We start from the raw sequence: 16,921 nt of genomic DNA on the forward strand, positions 1-16,921 counted from the left end.
CCACTCACCCTGCAGCAGGCAGCCTGCCTCGTGCAAGCCCCGCTTGCTCCACCTGGCCCAGTGTGCCAGCGGGAATGGAAGGTGTGGGTTTTGTACCATTGAACTGAACCTGAGTGGATATTTGTGAAACTGAGTCCAAATTCCCATGATTCTTAAATAGCAACTTGTCACAGATTGGGTGCCAAGTAGGCTTATAGGGAGCCTTCCTTCCCCCCTAGAAGAGCCCAGGGTGACAGCTCACCCAGTGGCCTTCAGTGTCCCAGGCCCTGTGGTATAGACACCCAGGATACAAAACATGAATCACCCAGCCCTGCCTCACCCAGCTCACTCTGGTGAAGGAACCAGATAGTTGGAGCAGGAAGTCAGTAGAAAAGATGAGGGTGTACTGAGTGGCACAGGGGTTTTTGGGGTACTGGGTACCGTGGAGTGAGCCTGAGAGGACCTGAGAGGGAGGGAGGGAGTTCAGCAATGGGACCACGGAGTGTGGGCGTGGCGAAGGGGAGCTGTGGACTGAGACCCTGACGGCCTGTCTTAGTGCAGTCTGGGAGCAAGTCCAGGAGAATGACCCGGAGAGAGAGGTGGCCAGACGGAGGTTGTTAGTGAACTTTAGAATCCAGGGTGTTAGAGATGACCACGTTGTAAAGGATGTCGAGACCGAAGTTTTGGCCATGCCCTCGAGTGTAGAGGGAGTAGCAGCTGTTAATAGCACTGGATGATCCCTCACCATGTTGGGTAAGCACCCCAATTTTCAAAAACTTAGGAACTGGCCACGTGCAGCTGGGAAGCTGCCTAGCCGGGGCAGGGCACTGGCAGTCCGTTGCACAGCCGTGCTCAACACCACACCACGCTCCTCTTCAAGTGGACAGGACACCCCTCGGTCAGGAATCGGGATAAGCAGGTGCCCTCGCTCATTCAGCAACAAAAGGGTTTTGAGTGCCCGGCCTGGCGTAAGCCTTTGGCCAGGCTGTTGGAAGGATCATCTTCGTGGCTATTGAGGTTGATAGAAGTGGCCACGCTGAAGGATCTGGACAGAAGTTGTGAACCAGATATTAAAATATCTGAGATGCTGTGGAAGAGGTCAAGGCCATGTGGCTGGGTTTCCTCACATGTGGACATCAAAGGACGGGTTTTGAAGGATGGAGGAATCACAGTACAGAGGGACAGTGGTATTTTCCTTGGGAGTAGCTGACAGGCAGGTGGGCTGTTAGCAAAGCAATAACTTGGCTCTAAGAAAGGAAAGGAAAGAAAGGCCAATTTTCCCTCCTTTCTTTGCCGGAAGTCCAGGTTTGTCCAGTAAACGACTTCTAGAATAGGTGAAAGGGGCATCTCTAAGGAAAAAGGAGTCTCTCGGCTTTTCATGGTGTCAGTGGTGGAGGGCTGGGGCGGAGGGAAGCGTGGAGCCGAGGTGGGGGTGAGTGCAGATCCCCCAGCACAGCAGTGGGAACCGGGATGGTGGCACAGCTCGCCCTTGAAGCGGTGGCTACAGTCAAGTTGCTCGTTTCTCATTGCGGGGTGCAGGTGTAAGCTGGGCTGCTTACTGGGGAGGCTGCAGAGGGGGCACACAGGTGCGGTAGGAGAGCAGCCTTCAAGTTTTAAATGAAATATCGAGACTTTTAGTGAAAAAGAGCAACAAATAAACAAACAAGGTTTCTAGTTGAGCCTCAGTGAACTAGAAAAGCAATTGCATAGAGACAGTGTTTCCCAGGCATTCTAATTAATGGGTTTACTCTAAACCCTGTTTCTGCGCCTAGCTCCCAGAGTCCTCTGGTGAGTTGAAAGAAATCTTACTAGTGAAAGTTAAGTAAAAGTAATAGTGGTTCTAGGCAACTTAACTGAATGAAGTGTCAGGTGGGTTCACTGAAGCCCTGATGTTGCTGTAGTGACTGGTTAGATCTGGTTGACATGCCCTGACCAGGTGGCTCGGTTGGTTGGAGTGTTGTCCCATAAACCAGAAGGTTGTGGGTTCCATCCCCTGTGGGGGTGTGTACGGGAGGCAGGCAATTGATCGATGTTTCTCTCTCTCCCTTCCTCTCTAAAATCAATAAAAACACATCCTTGGGAGAGGATTTAAAAAAAAACTGGTTCACTTTTTTTTTGTTTTTAAAAATACATCTTTATTGATTTCAGAGAGAGGAAGGGAAAGGGAGAGAGAGAAACATCAATGGTGAGAGTCATTGATCGGCTGTCCCCTGCACACCCCCTACTGAGGGTTTAGCCCACAACCCAGACATGTGCCCTGACCAGCAATCGAACTGTGATCTTGGATCATAGGCCGATGCTCAATCTCTGAGCCACGCAGGCCGGGCCTGGTTGACATTTTTCCTAGAACTTTAGAATTTAGCTATTCAAACAGATGCTTATTTAGGGGGCATTTAAGGTTATTATTATTTTAAAAAACAGAATTATTATTTGTTCTTTTCCAAGCCCTATTCATTGAAGCCGGTTGGTGTTTCACTTGCAAGCTGGTGACAGCTTTGCTTGCAGCCCATGTGCTCTCGGAAGCAGGCTCACCAAGGCCCGGAGTTCCGCTCAGAGCGGGTGACGAGCCTGCCCCACCCACTTATGTTCCCTTTCTATTTTGGTGCCGGTTGTAACAAAGGAACTACGTTAGTAAACTAGAGAAGGATTTAAGCTCACACAAATGCTCTCCTTGTTCTCAGGTTGTGTAACCGATGAGACAGAGAGGGTGCCCATTTTCTGTGGCACATGGACCTGAGGGAGCCTCAGAGCCAACCACCCTCATGGCCTTGCCTGTAGCTCCCAGACCTTCGGACCAATCTGATTTTGCTTTGTTATGTATATGTGTGTACATTCATATGCACATATATGCGTGTGTACCTGAGCATCTGTGCACATACACGTACATATTTATATTATGCGGGTATATAAAATTCCAGATTTAGCATTCTAAATCCAAGGACGACCCAGTGGACCACACATCCTATTTGAGTTTTGTGCCAGGGTCCCTGCAGGAAATAGGTGGCCTTCCTCTCTTCCAGGCCTGAAAGGACATGGGAGAGAGAACAGATGATGGTTACTGGACCCTAGAGAGTAGCTGGCTGGTGGGAGCTATGACATTCATAGAGGGACTCAGTCAGCCTGCAGTGTGCTGGCAAGGAGGGAGCCTGGGCGACAAACTCCCACATTCTCTCTCCTCCTGAGATGGGCCTCCTCTGGGGGTGCCTGCTGGAAGCCAGAGGGCAGGGCCCCTTGATGTAGTCCACACCCAGCCTTTCCGCGCACAGAGCGGGGTGGGATGTGGGCCCCGGGTCTGGAGAAGCCAGTGGAAGACCAGTGCAGTTTGCTCTGTGAACTTGTTTGGGCGTGACACTGCCTCGCAGATCATCTATGGAGAGGTCCAGGTGGGAACGGCTCCCAGCTCTCCAGGATGGCTGGGAAGCGTGCAGCTCAGAGCAGTGGTTCTCAGAGGGGGGGTGGGGGGACCAATAGCACTGCGTCACCTGGGAACTTGCTAGAGAGCCTCAGGCCCCACCCTGACCTACTGAATAAGATAGTGGGGGAGGCCAGCAGTCTTGTTTGACTGGCCCCCCTGGACTCTGGTGCTTGTTCGTGACTGGGAAACATGCTGGGCACCTTGAGGGCTGGGGGTCAGCAGTGAGGCCAGCTTGCTGAGATGGCCCTGGCTGGCTTGAGATGCCAGTGACCAGCATGTTGTCTGTCAGTCAGCCACTTGGGACTGGAAACCTCCAGCACTCCCCTTTGAAGACAGGCCCTGTTCACAAGACATGGAATAATGGCCCACAGTGGCCCCTGGGGGCTGATCCCCAGCGAGGGTGTGCCTGTAATGTCCAAGTTCTCCCCGGCAGGCCCTAGACTTTGGGAGGTTGTTTTGAAAAACAGATGCACATGTTGCCTGTTCTGTTGTTGTTTTCCTGATGCCTGGCAGTGTTTGGGAAACAACTTGATTGCTAGGTCTTGGCCTCAGGGAACCACAGCTGCTCTTTGCAGCTCCCTGCAGACTTGTGTACCAAGCAAGGATTGCTTCAGGGAAAAATAAGCCAGGAGAACAAAACAAGAAGCAGCACTGCTGTTTGGCGGCTGCCTCTACCTGTTTTTTCTGGAGCTGTTTTGTAACCACAGGCTTCTTTACTTTACAAAACAAGGCAGGAGGGCCCAGTGGCCCCCAGTTCCGTCCCCATGGCTGAACCATGCCACCGATTCCAAAGCCTGTGGAGTAGCCACTGCGAGAATATATTCATTTGAAAATATGTAAATTGAAAAGGAGAAAACTTCATTCTTTCTAATGACTCCCGAGATGGTAGTCTGGCTTTTCAAATCTCCGGGAAAACAGATGGGATATGGCACAATGAATGTTTCAGCACTTCTAGGCTTTTCTGTAAAATATTTAATGGGCTTTTAATTTATTGCAGCTCCTGATTCTCAGGTTGAGGCAGTGCCGACCCCCTAGGCCAAGGTGCTCTTGGGGGCCCTGGTGAAGTGGGAATGAGCCAAGGTGGCTCAGTGGGCAGGCAGGACTGCCAGGCGGAGCTCCTGGCACTCACTAGACTTCTGGCCTAAGTGGTTAAGAGCAACGCCAGGCGTACTCTTCAGACTGGAGGTGAGGACCTACCTGCTTCAGTTACCTGAGGCATCTGGTAGAAATGCAGATTCTTGGGACCTGCCTGAGGTGTGGACTTTGCAGACTTTGAGCAGGAACCTGAGTTTCATGCTGGGCCCCAGAGTCACACTCAGATTTGCTGCCCAAGGCCTTGCGATTGATGCTGCCACAGTGAGAGTAGAGAGCTGGGAGCAGTGAATGACACTGTTGTAAAACTTTTTGTTTGTTTGTTTTTTAAGATCTGCACATCATTTTAATGCATTTACTTTTCATTTACTCACAGGTTCTCCATTACTTTGGCTCCTCCTTTCTTTTTAAATCTGAGAACCTTCTTCCTAAAATCATTTTATTTTGGTCTGAAACACATTTTTCTGAATGTTCTTATAGAGGTGATAAACTTCTGTTTGTCTGAAAAGGTCTTTATATCTCCCTCATTTTTGAAGGATAGTGTTTCCAAGTATGTAATTCTAGATACAGATTTTACCTTTGAGCACCGTTCTGGATAATTTATTTGGATATCTATCTTCTTTTTTGGTGGTTTTAAAACATTTTTTAATTGCTGTATTTTTCATTTCTAAAGCTCAGAGTTTTGGTTAGAGATACAGAGCTTTGTAGTGTACATTTATGTATATGTCTGTATTATAGTATATGTGTATGCATTTTATAGTATAAACTATAAATATGTATAAAACTAGAGTATATATACTATATATAGTATATATAGTATATATAGTGTTTCAGTTACAACAGTATATTTTTATATTATATATTTTATAATATATAAATGTATGTATATGTACCCATGCATTATAGTATGCAGCATGCATATACCATGCATTTTATGGTACATATACTACAAATGCATGTAAAAACTACAGTACATGTTATTTTTATAGTGCTTGGTTAGAGTTAGCGTGGTGGAGATGGAATCCAGTCGTGCGTTTCTTGGACTCTTAACAAAACACAAGCACAAACAAAAACAAAAACATTCCACATACCACAGTGGTAGCTTGTCCTTTGTTTTTGGATATGCCTGGTGACTTCAACATTTAGGAAGCCAAGAAAACAGCAGTGATGAGCATGCTCTTAGAGCACTGTCTGGCCAACTCCTCTGTTAGCTGGAAAACTGCAGCTCCTCCAGTGTGAATGCAAGTTAGAGCCCCTGCAGGACCCTCCTCCCAGCCCCCTCCTCACTGCTATTCTTTAGGTGGCTGGCCTTACCCACCCCTAAGCCTTTGAATACTATATTTTTATACTGTGGAATGCCTTTTTCTACCCCATCTTTCATTTCCTTCCAAAACTTACTCAAGATAATTCTCCTAGAGCCCCCCGTCTGCTCAGAGCCTGCTGTGCTGCTCTGTCTGCTGCATGGCTTGGGGCGCCTGCGGCCCTCTGGAGCCCCAGACCGGGACACACGGCGTGACCTCGACAATCATTTGGTGCAGGAGTGGCATGGTTTTTCTTTCTTTTTTGAAAATGTGTACAGTACTATTAAATGATTAGCTCCTGTCTGAAAAATTATGAGATTTCACAAAACAATAATCTGGATCACTACCTTCATTTGTAGAATCAATTGAAAGCTCCCGAAACCCTGGGTTTATGTTCCCACGTGGCAGCAGCTGGCTTGTGGAGTGTCTGCTGCCCTCTTGGCCGAGGAGGCACAGTCCCCCAGTTTCCCACACTCCTCGTCCCCCGGTACTCATACCTGCCCACCCCTTGCTCAGGGGTGGTGTCCGCCTGCTCAGTGAGGGTTGCAGCCAGAATTCACTCGAGCAAGCTTGTGGCAGAGGGTGTCGAGTCCAAGGTGAGCACTCAGAATGTCTGTGGGTATTGACTGGAAAGGACTGAGGTCCTGTGCGTGCACGTTCTGCAGAGTCAGGCCTCTGCTGCTCTGTGGTCCTGGGCAGGTTTCAGAAACTCCGTGCCTCACTTTCCTTACCTGCTGCTATATTGAGCTTATAAGAACTGTGTTGTGAAAATAAAATTAAATGAAGTAACTATTCTGAAGCACTTAAGACAATATCCAGTACCTAATGAATTTTCAGTAAATGGTGATTATATTTTTATAGGATGCTAAAGAATTCTTTTAATTGTTGATTTATTTCAGTAAGTCTATGTTGAGCACCTGCTGTGAGGGGGCATTTCTGTGAGGTTTTGCTGTATGGTGATGAATATAACAGAGAGGTTCCCTTGTCTCATGGAGCTTATATTCTAGTGGGAAAGACTAGTGAACAGTGAGAAAGAAGTTTTTAGATTAATCCAAGAGCCCTGAAGAAAGCAAATAGGGTGATGTCAGTAAGAGTCACTGGGGTCCTAGCTTGCGTGGGTAGGGAGGCAGTTGAGCCTTCTTGAGGTGGCCTTTGCTCCTAAGGCCAATGACAAGAAGGAATTGGGAGGGAGAGGCTCATGGGACTGCAGGGAGCTGGAAAAGCAGCGCCCAGTCCCGAGGCAGGAGCACTTGGGCTTGCTTGAAACCAGAGGAAGGCAAATGGTCTGTGTCAGAGTTGGCGGCTGGGTTGGTGGCTGGTGGTCCCATCAGAGAAGTAAAGTGACCAGATTATGCAGGGTCTTCTAGGCTATAGAAAGAAGTTTGGATTTTATCCCAAAGATGGCAAGCAGCCTTGGCCCGTTTGTTTTTGTGTGTGGCTCAGTGATTTGGGGAGCCTCTCTGAGCCTTGGAAATGCCTCGGGGGTCTCAGGACTCCTCGAGGCTTAGAGAATGGGGCTTTATCACTTGGACTCAAACTGTGCCCCTTGATCAGCAGTGTCAGCATTCCCTGGTAGTTTGGTAGAAATGCAGAATCTCAGGCCCCACTTTGGAACAACTGAACCAGACTCTGGGGACGGGGCCTGGGAATATGTGTTTCAAAATGTCTCTACTTTGTGCACACTTAAGTCTGAGAAACCTCCTCTATGAGACATTTTGGGTAGATTTCCGTAGGAGTTGGAGCTATACTCACTTGAGAGCAATGGGAGCCTTCCATGGGAACCTAGAGGAAGCTTCCTGCCACCAAGGGTGCCAGCTCACCAGGGGTGAGCACTCGTGCCAGAGTGAGAAGTCTTCTATGCATGTGCAGGCCTTCTTTGCCCACAGCACATCTTTGGTGTTAATGGCAGATCAACATAAGAGTGATTCATGGTAAAAATTTTCTTCTGATAGCTGAAGCTATTTAGAATAAGTATGTTTTACCAAAGATGACAGAAGCTAAGAGGAAGAAGGGACTTGGGGAGTACCAGTTAATGCTATGGCCCTGTAGATGAAGATGCAGGGATCCTGAGATGTTAACTGGCTTTCTTGGGGCCACACAGTTGATTGGTGGCAATACTGGGTCCAGAATTCAGGCTTCTCCACTTTGATGCCTGAACTTTACATAGTATGTTCTGTCTTGATGGAAATATCTCCATGAGTCTGTTCCTTATGTAATTCATAAACATTTTTAGAATTATTTTGGAGGAAAAATTAATTATGGTTACTATTTTTACTAGTTTTGGTGTTTGTTATTTTAAAAATAACTTTAAATTATTATTATTTAATATTTTCATGTTTTTTCATCCTCTGGAAAACATAATTAATTGAGAATGGAGTACATTTATCCATGTATGATTTTGGGTTAACACAGCTTGTTGCCTAAGCACTTTGTAGTGGCACATGCTATGGTAATGCCAAAATATGTAAAATATTTGCACAAAGTCTGCAATAAACAACCACTTTTCAGTGTATGTATTAAAGTAGTTGGTAAATGTATCTTTCAAAACAGTATTTCCGGTTCATATTTTACAGCATTACACTTGATATTGACATCCCCTCATTTGAAAGGTGTTTCCCCTACCTCTAGATTCTATGTCTGTCGTGCTGTTTTCAAGTGTAAGGAAGTGGTGGTTTTAGAAGTTACATCTTAGTTATGTGTAAAAAATATTTTTGTGTTGCAGTGTCCCAGGAGCTTTTGCTGACAAATTCCAGTTCCCAAACAGAACATTTGGGCAATGGTGAGGGCTTTGATCCCTTCTCTGATTTGCTGTCAACCGTGAATGGGTGGATGTGATGCCTGCTGGCCGACAGGGTGAGTGTACATTTACGATTACTCATCTGAAAATTCACAAGACAAAAAGTCAGCGGAAGGGGTCCTACACAGTGCAGGAAGCTGATAAAGTCTTAAGTTGATCAGAACAATTGCAGTGAGGATGAGAGATTCTCATTTTGAAAGGCGGGACAAACTCGGTCATTATTTTCTGCTATAATCTTTTTGGATAACCCCTACACCGATCTGAGGGATTATAAAATGCATAATGGGACACAGGAATGTTTTTTACTTGCTTGTTTCTTTTAACCATACTCTGAAGGGTGGACTATCTAAATTATGAGCCACATGCACAGTTGAAAGAGTATTGATGATAAAATGAACCACCATGAAATAAAGCTATAATGACCTTATCTTGAGTTTAGGGGGATTTAAGTTTTATTTGTTCATTGAGAATGTCCCATCCCAGGCCTTCCACAGGATCAGGGCTCTTGAGGAAGCTAAAGGTTTGGGAACTTTAGCTGCTCAAAGATGTTCAGAAAGACTACTGGGCACTTTTTTCTATCAGAGTTTACCTCATCAGGCTATTCATTGTAATTTTGGGGGGAGGTTAGAAGGAACATCACAATCTTTTCTGTTACACGTGTTTTGTCCGTATTGAACGCCTCTATCCTGCTCCTTGGAAATCGACGGCTCCTGTGTAGTGATGAATAGACAGTTACGACTTGCTTTTACCACAGGCAATACTTGGTTGAGACCAGGCCTTTTGGTAGATTTGACATAGAATGAGGTCAACTTCATGGGGAACCACTGGTTTCAGGTTCTGTGTTGAATGGCATGTAATGGTAGGAACCATCGTCATCTTTGTCTTAGTGGAGTTTATTTGAGACAGATTCAAATTAATAGAAGAAAGTATGTGAAGCTGAAAGAGCACTACATTGGAAATTGGGAGACCTGTTAGCTGCCTGACACGGACTATGTTAGTCTCCGTTTTGATTTCTGTTTTTAAAATAAAGCACTTAGGTTTGAGTGTCCTATTTGTGAGGCTAACAACAAGGCCCTGGAAGTTGTCTGTTTAAATCCCCCCACTTTACAAATGCAGCAGCTGAAGCCCATGGAGTTTGAGGCGAAAAGTCCCTGGGCTTGCTTGGAATTGGATCCTGTTCTTTTTGTCCTCAGTGATTCCTTTCTACCTTATCTCGATAGAGATTGAGACGTTCGGCCCATGCAGGTTAGTAAACCTTTTCTGGTGTTTCTTCTGAGACCTTGTTATGCATTCAGCTATTTGGGCCAGATTTTTAAAGATTTTAGTTAGAGGTCATTTTTACAAATCCCTCCCATTTTATAGATGAAAAGGAAAAGAGCCTTTGTGAAGCATCTAGCTTAAGTATTGCAGCCCAGATGATCCTCAGAGAGCCCATGGGCTCTAGGTCACTGATGGCTTGTCCTTGGCATTCAGTTCTCCTGGAGCTAGATGGAGGGAAGTCTTTTTTGTCTTCCTTACAGTGTTCTCTCTTTCGCTGGCAAGGAGTAAGGGAAACAGGAAACAGTGCCGCGCGATGAAGGGGTTCCACAGTGAAGGGAAATGGTTGATGGCATCACGGGACTTTATATCTGTTAGAGAGCTCTGACCATCGTGCTGGGTGGTCCTGGGCAAGTCCTTTGACTCCCTCATCTGTGAAGTTCTCCTGAGGTTTTTCTGTTGTTGCACAGCCATGCCAGGCTTTTGTGAATGGCCTAGACTAGTGAGCAGACAGCACTTGTTATGAAAAAGTCTGTGGGGATCCAGGTAGAGTTGAGAACAAAGCCTGGGTCTGTCTCATATGCATTGGAGAATTCATAGAAGTGGTTGGAATGTGAAGGTATTGAAATAGCAACAAACTCAGGTTTGAGGTTACCTGTCATCTCTGTCTTCAGTATTGAGAGAGTCTGACTTAATCTCACTCTCATAAAATTGATGTATGAAATTTAACAAAACCACATGAATGGACTTATTGAAGACTAGGTTCATTTTATTCATTAATTTCATTGGGTAAGATCTGCTATTTGAAAAATCAATACAAACTATTATAATGAACATGTTATCTCCTTTGAATTGATAAAATATACTGTTAGGCCCGACAAACACCCGTTTATATAAACATGGAAGTGCTTTGTATTTATCAGGCCCTGGGGGATGAAATGCTACCATAAAAGGTGTACACAAACAGATTGTTACGGCAGAGTTTTAAGTCAGAAAATGGGTAATGCACTCAATTTGTGTTGGTGATAACCATGCCTGCACAGCAAATTGACTTCGGGGTAGGATGCAGAGAAGGACGGGCTGTGCTCGAGGGCTGCCTTCAGTGCCGTGGTTCTGCAGGGGACCAGTGTCCCCGGCACGGAGCCGCAGCTGACGCTGGACCTGTCCGACGCCCATCACCAGACCCCAGAGTGCAGAGCGGGTCCGCCCCCCCGGCAGGAAGCCACAGCGCTGTGCGTCCTGTGGGCAGCGGCCGGTCCGCACAGCGTTTGCCTGAGGAGCGACCGGCGACGAGCCCTCCGCAGGCTGGCGCTCAGGCTGGGCCTTGGCGTTGCGCTGTCCCTGTCGGCGTGTGTCCCTTGCTGGTGTAAGAGCGTACGCATCATGTGACACTGTTCTGTCACCACTTGTTTTTTCTTATTTGCCCACAGTTCCTCTTTTGCTCGCTCTCATAGTCAAGTTCCTACCGTGTAACCTACTAGGAAGAGGTACAGATGGGGAAAATAATTTTTCTCACGACTTGATCATGGGCCACTTTTTGGCCGAGAGTTTTTTGCTTTTTTATAAAACCCAACAGTGTGGATTTTTTTGTCGTTGGGTTTGGGGTGGGCGGCAGTGGTGGCACAGCTTCCAGGAAGGGGGGGCAGCAGCAGGCTCCTGGGACAGGAAGGCGCCCGTGGGGTCCCCTCTGAGCTGCCTGGTGCTGGGCGCTGTCAGTGGGCCGAGCCACCTCCTTGTGCTTAAACTTCCAGCCCCTGAAATTTTCACTTTGAGAAGTAATTTTAACAATTTAATAAACTACACATTACGTTTTATAGGCTGGAGCGAGTGATCTTAAGTATTTTGGTCTCTTTCATAACACAACGAACGTAATATTGGTAAAAATACAGATCTTCACTCAGGCCATAAAGAGAGGCTAGATTTAATAAGCGGTTATGAGCGCTGGCAGCTGCCTATCAGAGTGATAACTTGGGCTCTAGCTGTGAAGACAATGTCAACTCACATTTTATCTCTGAAGTATTTTTGAGGTGTTTATTTTGCCTTTCTTTCCAGTCCCTAGTGTAATAGAAGTAATATAATTGGCTGAACATTTCCCATAGCTAATTGGCTAGGGGCCAGGTGGAAACCATTGTGTGACTTGATGAAGATCAGAAATTAATGTGACATTTACGTAGAGGTAATGGAATATTCTAGTGATATAGTAATTCAGGATGGTGAGAGCAAGAGAGCTCATCCGTTTTCCACCTGTACTCAGCAGGAGAAGTTCTAGAGACAACCAAAGAACCTCCCACCCCCACCCCACCCCCAGTACCACACAGTGGTGGCCGGCCAACCCGATCCCGATGTCAAATTCACTTTTAAAGTCTTCAGATGGAACTGTAAGACAAACTAATCAGTTATTCCATTTGTCAGTTAAAAAAGAAAATCCACCAACTACTATTATAAGATTAAATTCCAATTAGAAAGTTGCATTTAATTCCATAGCTATAACATTGCTTTAATGAATTCTGTTGGGGTTGACAGTTTATGTGAGATAAATTGATATGGTACAGGTAGATATAAATTCATTGGATAATGTTAAACATGTCACTTCATATACATTAGCTGTGAAATTTATTTCTTTTCTAGTTATGTCCCCGAGGAGGTAGTCAGAGGAAAAAACATATTTTCAAAGAAAGAACCCTTTCTGGTTTTTCAAATACTTGTTCTAAAACAGTCTTTTCTCACTTTTATTTAAAAAATTTGTTAAATTTCTACATTAACTAAATTTATGATTCTTGGTATATGCTATTTATAAAATTGAGTATAGGTTTTGTGATATAGGAAATTAGGCCAGAATGAGAATGGGAACCCAATTTTGTGATGAGGGTAATCTGCATTTATATTGCAGATATTTCCACTTCTCTCTAAGCCCCTTATGGGATTCTGTGCACATTTATCTGGACATACATATTCACTGTAGAATAAACTTTCAATGCATTGGGCAGGCTTTTGTTCACATGACATCTACACAAAGCATCAAACCCTTTGCTTAAATCAAGGGTGGCTAACATTCCTCCATCTGATCTCGCATTCCCCCACTCCGGCCCATTCCTGTGCTCCGGCAGAAATCACTAATTGATCACACTAATTGCTCAGATGAGTGTGGATGTGTCCTCAGAATTATTCCACTTAAATTCTTGTAGGCCAGCTTCAGATACACTGTTTATGTGCGACTGAGTAAAATCACGCCGAGCAAGTAGCTTTTGCCCAGCAGCCTGTGTAGTTTTCCTTTGCGTACCGAATGCTCCCCCGGTTTGTGGCGCCGGCGGGTGTACGGTACAGGTTTGTTACGTGAGTGAGATGACTTTACCCGTGCACAGTCTGGCCATTGTTTGGTTGTGGAACGGCTGGATTTTTGCGTCATGTATATGCCGTGTTTGTATGATTTGTTAGGCACTGTGTTCTCTACCCTTCGTCTGGTTTTGGTGTTACCTGTGTGTCACATTATGGTTTTGTAGGTTTCTTTCTATTTCTGTAACTTTGGAAAACACAAGAAAGAGCCTGTGGCCGCCCTCCTGTTACCTGCACGGCTGCCCCGGAGCGCGGCGAGGAAGTGGCGGGGCGGGAGCGGGCCGACCGCCGCTCTCCGGGCCGCTCCTTCGCCGGGGCGTGGCTTGCGCAGGTGCTGACCCGGGCAGGGCGAGTTTCTGGCAGTTTCCTTTTGCGTATTAATCTTGGTTTTTATCAATACACTGTAGCAAGCTGTACCAGGGAGGAAGGCATTCAGCTATTATATTTCAAGTGCTGTCTTCCGTGATGTAAAATTCTAGGAACTTAAGCTACATTGCATGTTGTTTTTGAAAATACTCTGTTTTCTGTTCACTTGGTTCAAGTAGTGCACAGAGGTAAGAGAAGGAAATTTCCATCCAGTTTATATGCAGGCCGCTGAGCTACCCTGTTGAGAATTGCTATCATTTTAATTCCTCCTGAAAGAAAAACGAGCAATTAGTGCATTTAAGCGCCATTTAGTTAACGTACATTTTAATTTCATTTCAGCATATTGCTTGATCATGTGTGTTGGTTGTGGTAGCCCGACTCCTAGAAAGTGACTGCGGGTGAACGTGTGTGCTGGTCACCGCTCGGCCCAGATTCCCAGGGTGGTGTGGTTTGCCTCGGTCGGGGAGGACAGCACCCGTGGGCCCTGTCACCGTCCATGCTGGGGGCGGCTCTTGGGCTGTCTCTGCGCAGAATTTCTCTGACCAGTTCACTGGAATAGGCTCAGGAGATGAAATATTTTCATCCCTCCTTGTGTTCTCTGAGATTTTAGAATATTTATAACAAATAATTATAGCAGCCATTTAGTGGACGTTGATTTTCCTACAGTGGTTTGGATAGCACATTAGTTATTTCGTTTACTCCTAACAGCACGTCTGTACTCTGGATAGAATTATTCTGGTTTTATTGTTGAGTAAACAGAAGCTCAGTGCCGAAGTCACCTGATCAGGATCACATAGCAAGTTCTGCAAGTGGGATTTACCTCAGATTGGGACAGCTTCAGAGCCCGTGTCTTAACCACCAGGGCAGGCCACTGCCTCGTCTCTGAGTAGGTTCCTTTCATTCGGTTTGGGCAGGGATTTTGTACCTTATTGTTGTCTTTATGGAGGAAATGGAATCCCAGTTCATTGAAAACTACAGATTAACCTACACACAGGATTTTTGCAGAACCAGAGATATAACAGGGAATAATTTCTTCCGGAGTTATCCTTGCCTTCTGGCCTTTGCCTCAGCGCAAGGCTCCCAGGGTTGGTGGCTGGGTCCTTCCTCACCCGCCGTGAACAGCCCTCGTCCCTGACGCTGGGCAGAGGGGCTCTTCCCCGCACGCTGGGGACAGCCAGCGGGACCAGCAGGCCAGCTGCTGTGGAGAAAGCCACAGGCGGGGAACCTGGGCGCAGGACTGGGCGGGAGGGAGAGCCTGGCAGTGGAAAGGGGAAGCCCTGCCGCTTGGTCAGGTCCTCAGGCCTCCTGTCGTGGGCCCGGGGACGGCAGGCCCCTCCGGATGGACCCGCAGCTGGGGGCCGGGCAGATCGCTCAGGAGTGCTCTGGAATTGCCCTGCAGCACGTGCGCTCCGTCGTTGTCATGGGCACTTTTCCCTCCGCGCTCTGTGGGGGCCGCATTGCGTAGGGTGAGATGGCATGGCATTTGCAGTTTCCTTTACAGATCTTCAGGAAAGAGAAAATGGAGCAGAATCTTGATGTTCTGGAATCTGGATGATGGCGTATAGGGCTCATTATACCCTTTTCTCTTCCTTATGCATTTATTTGATCACTTACAATTTTTAAAGTGTTTGTGGGGGGTGAAGAGCTTATCTAAGTCCTTATCTAGTGTAGTGGTGGGTAAATCAGTCACCGCCTAGAACCTGTCTTCCCCGCCGTGGCTACTGGTGTAATTTAATTGATGTGGAGTCTTGGGGAAAGGAGATGCTAAGCTAATCAGCTGAGGGTTCAAATCATTTTCTGGACAATAGAGATAAAATGACTTTACCTGACATACAAGCATTCCCTGACTAACCTATAAAAAATGACAGGAGTTCCACAGCTGTTATAACTGAACATGTCACATGCCAGGGGCTGTGTTAAAAACTTTCTCTCTAACCTCCTCTGGGCAGGTTGCCGGGGAGCAGAGGGGACCTGAACCCAGGGCCTTTGGATTTTACTTGTCTTCTTCCAAGTCCGTGGGGACATGTTTTCCAAAGTGTTTCCAAGGCTGCCTGGGAAGCGTATTAAATACAGATCTCTGGACCCACATCCAGGCGCTGACCTGGGGCTCCGTTCAGCAGAGCTTGGCCTCTGCAGTTAGAGCAGATGGCCTCAGGTCCTAGCCCCAGGTCTCACTAATGTTGTTACCTTGGCCAAGTCACCATCCTCTCCAAGCCTCACTGTCCTCATCTGCCAAATGTGAACATGACAGCATCTCCCTTTTCTGTGAAAAGTCCTGAAGAGAGGGCTTGGCATCTTGTAAGCACCAGGTATGTGTCACTTGCTCCTGTATTTTAGCCGTTTTGAGACATTTGCCAATACCCGGGCATAATCGGGAATATTAAGGATGTAGCAATTAATGCTCCAGGTGGCACTATTTGATGGATATAATTTAAACCTCATATATCCTAGAAGTGTTTTTTGTAATTATTAAAAACATTTTAAAAATCAGTGTTAGAGTGTTTTACGTAGATGTTTGAAAAGGAATTCTGTCACCAAAGTCTATGAGAGTTGACAAGTGTAAATATGCAGTTAGACAGTTTCAAAAAACGTGTATTATTTACTGATCAATGCAGTGTCTCCTTTGGAGCCATTAACTCAGCCATTCCCTGTCAATCTCGCCACGCTGTTGTAATCAGACTCTGGATATGCATATTAAAATACAAGCAAGTTATTTTGCATGTGTGGTAGCTGCTTTTTAATTGTTTGTGTTGCTGCTTAAAAAAGGTATCAGGGTAGTTTACTCTTATGATGGTTAGTAGTCATCAGAATTGCATGAGAAATTAGGGGAACCAGAACTCAGGTGTGGGCGTCGGCGCCTTCAGTCAGTGCCCGCCCGCAAACACAGCTTCTTTCTGACCCTGGCACGGAATCAGTGGGGATCCTTATGCTTTTCTTCCTTCTGCTGTTTAAAAAAAATTTTTTGTAACTAAAAAATCCAGATGTTGTGTACACGTGTGATGGTAAGTGTACTCTTAACTCCTCTGTCCCTGTCAGGGGTCAGCAAACCTTCCTGAGCCAGAGAGTGAATCTTTCAGGCTTCGTAGGCTGCGGGTCTGTTACAGCTACGCCCCTCTGTCCTTGGGGGGGCACAACCGCAGAGGACACCGAAACAGATGGACGTGGCCATATTTCCAATAAAAGTTTTTTGCAGACAGTAAAATTTGAATTTCTTGTAATTTCCTGTGTCACTAATTAGGAGTAGTATTTTAATTTTTTCCCAACCCCCTTTTTAAAAACGTAAAAACCATCCTTAGCCCTGGACTGTAGGGTTCAGCTTGGCCAAGGGAAGGCTGCAGTTTGCTGAGCCCTGGTCTAGAGAAGATACCTCGTTTTGAGAAA

General features: G+C 46.1%; 1 protein-coding gene across 7 annotated transcripts in view; it reads left to right on the forward strand.

The window, feature by feature from the left end:
- FOXP1 (forkhead box P1) overlaps positions 1–16,921 on the forward strand; it is a 540,979-nt gene that overhangs the window by 71,520 nt on the left and 452,538 nt on the right. For 6 of the 7 annotated variants that reach the window (XM_081159208.1, XM_081159205.1, XM_081159215.1 and 3 more), the window contains exon 3: positions 8,510–8,640. The gene's annotated coding sequence lies outside the window, so the exon portion shown is untranslated. Of the gene's footprint in view, positions 1–8,509; positions 8,641–16,921 lie in introns of those variants that run through there. The other variant, XM_081159210.1, reaches the window with a different exon arrangement.

Source organism: Miniopterus schreibersii, assembly GCF_964146895.1.
Source record: "Miniopterus schreibersii genome assembly, chromosome: 15".
Taxonomy (NCBI): domain Eukaryota; kingdom Metazoa; phylum Chordata; class Mammalia; order Chiroptera; family Miniopteridae; genus Miniopterus; species Miniopterus schreibersii.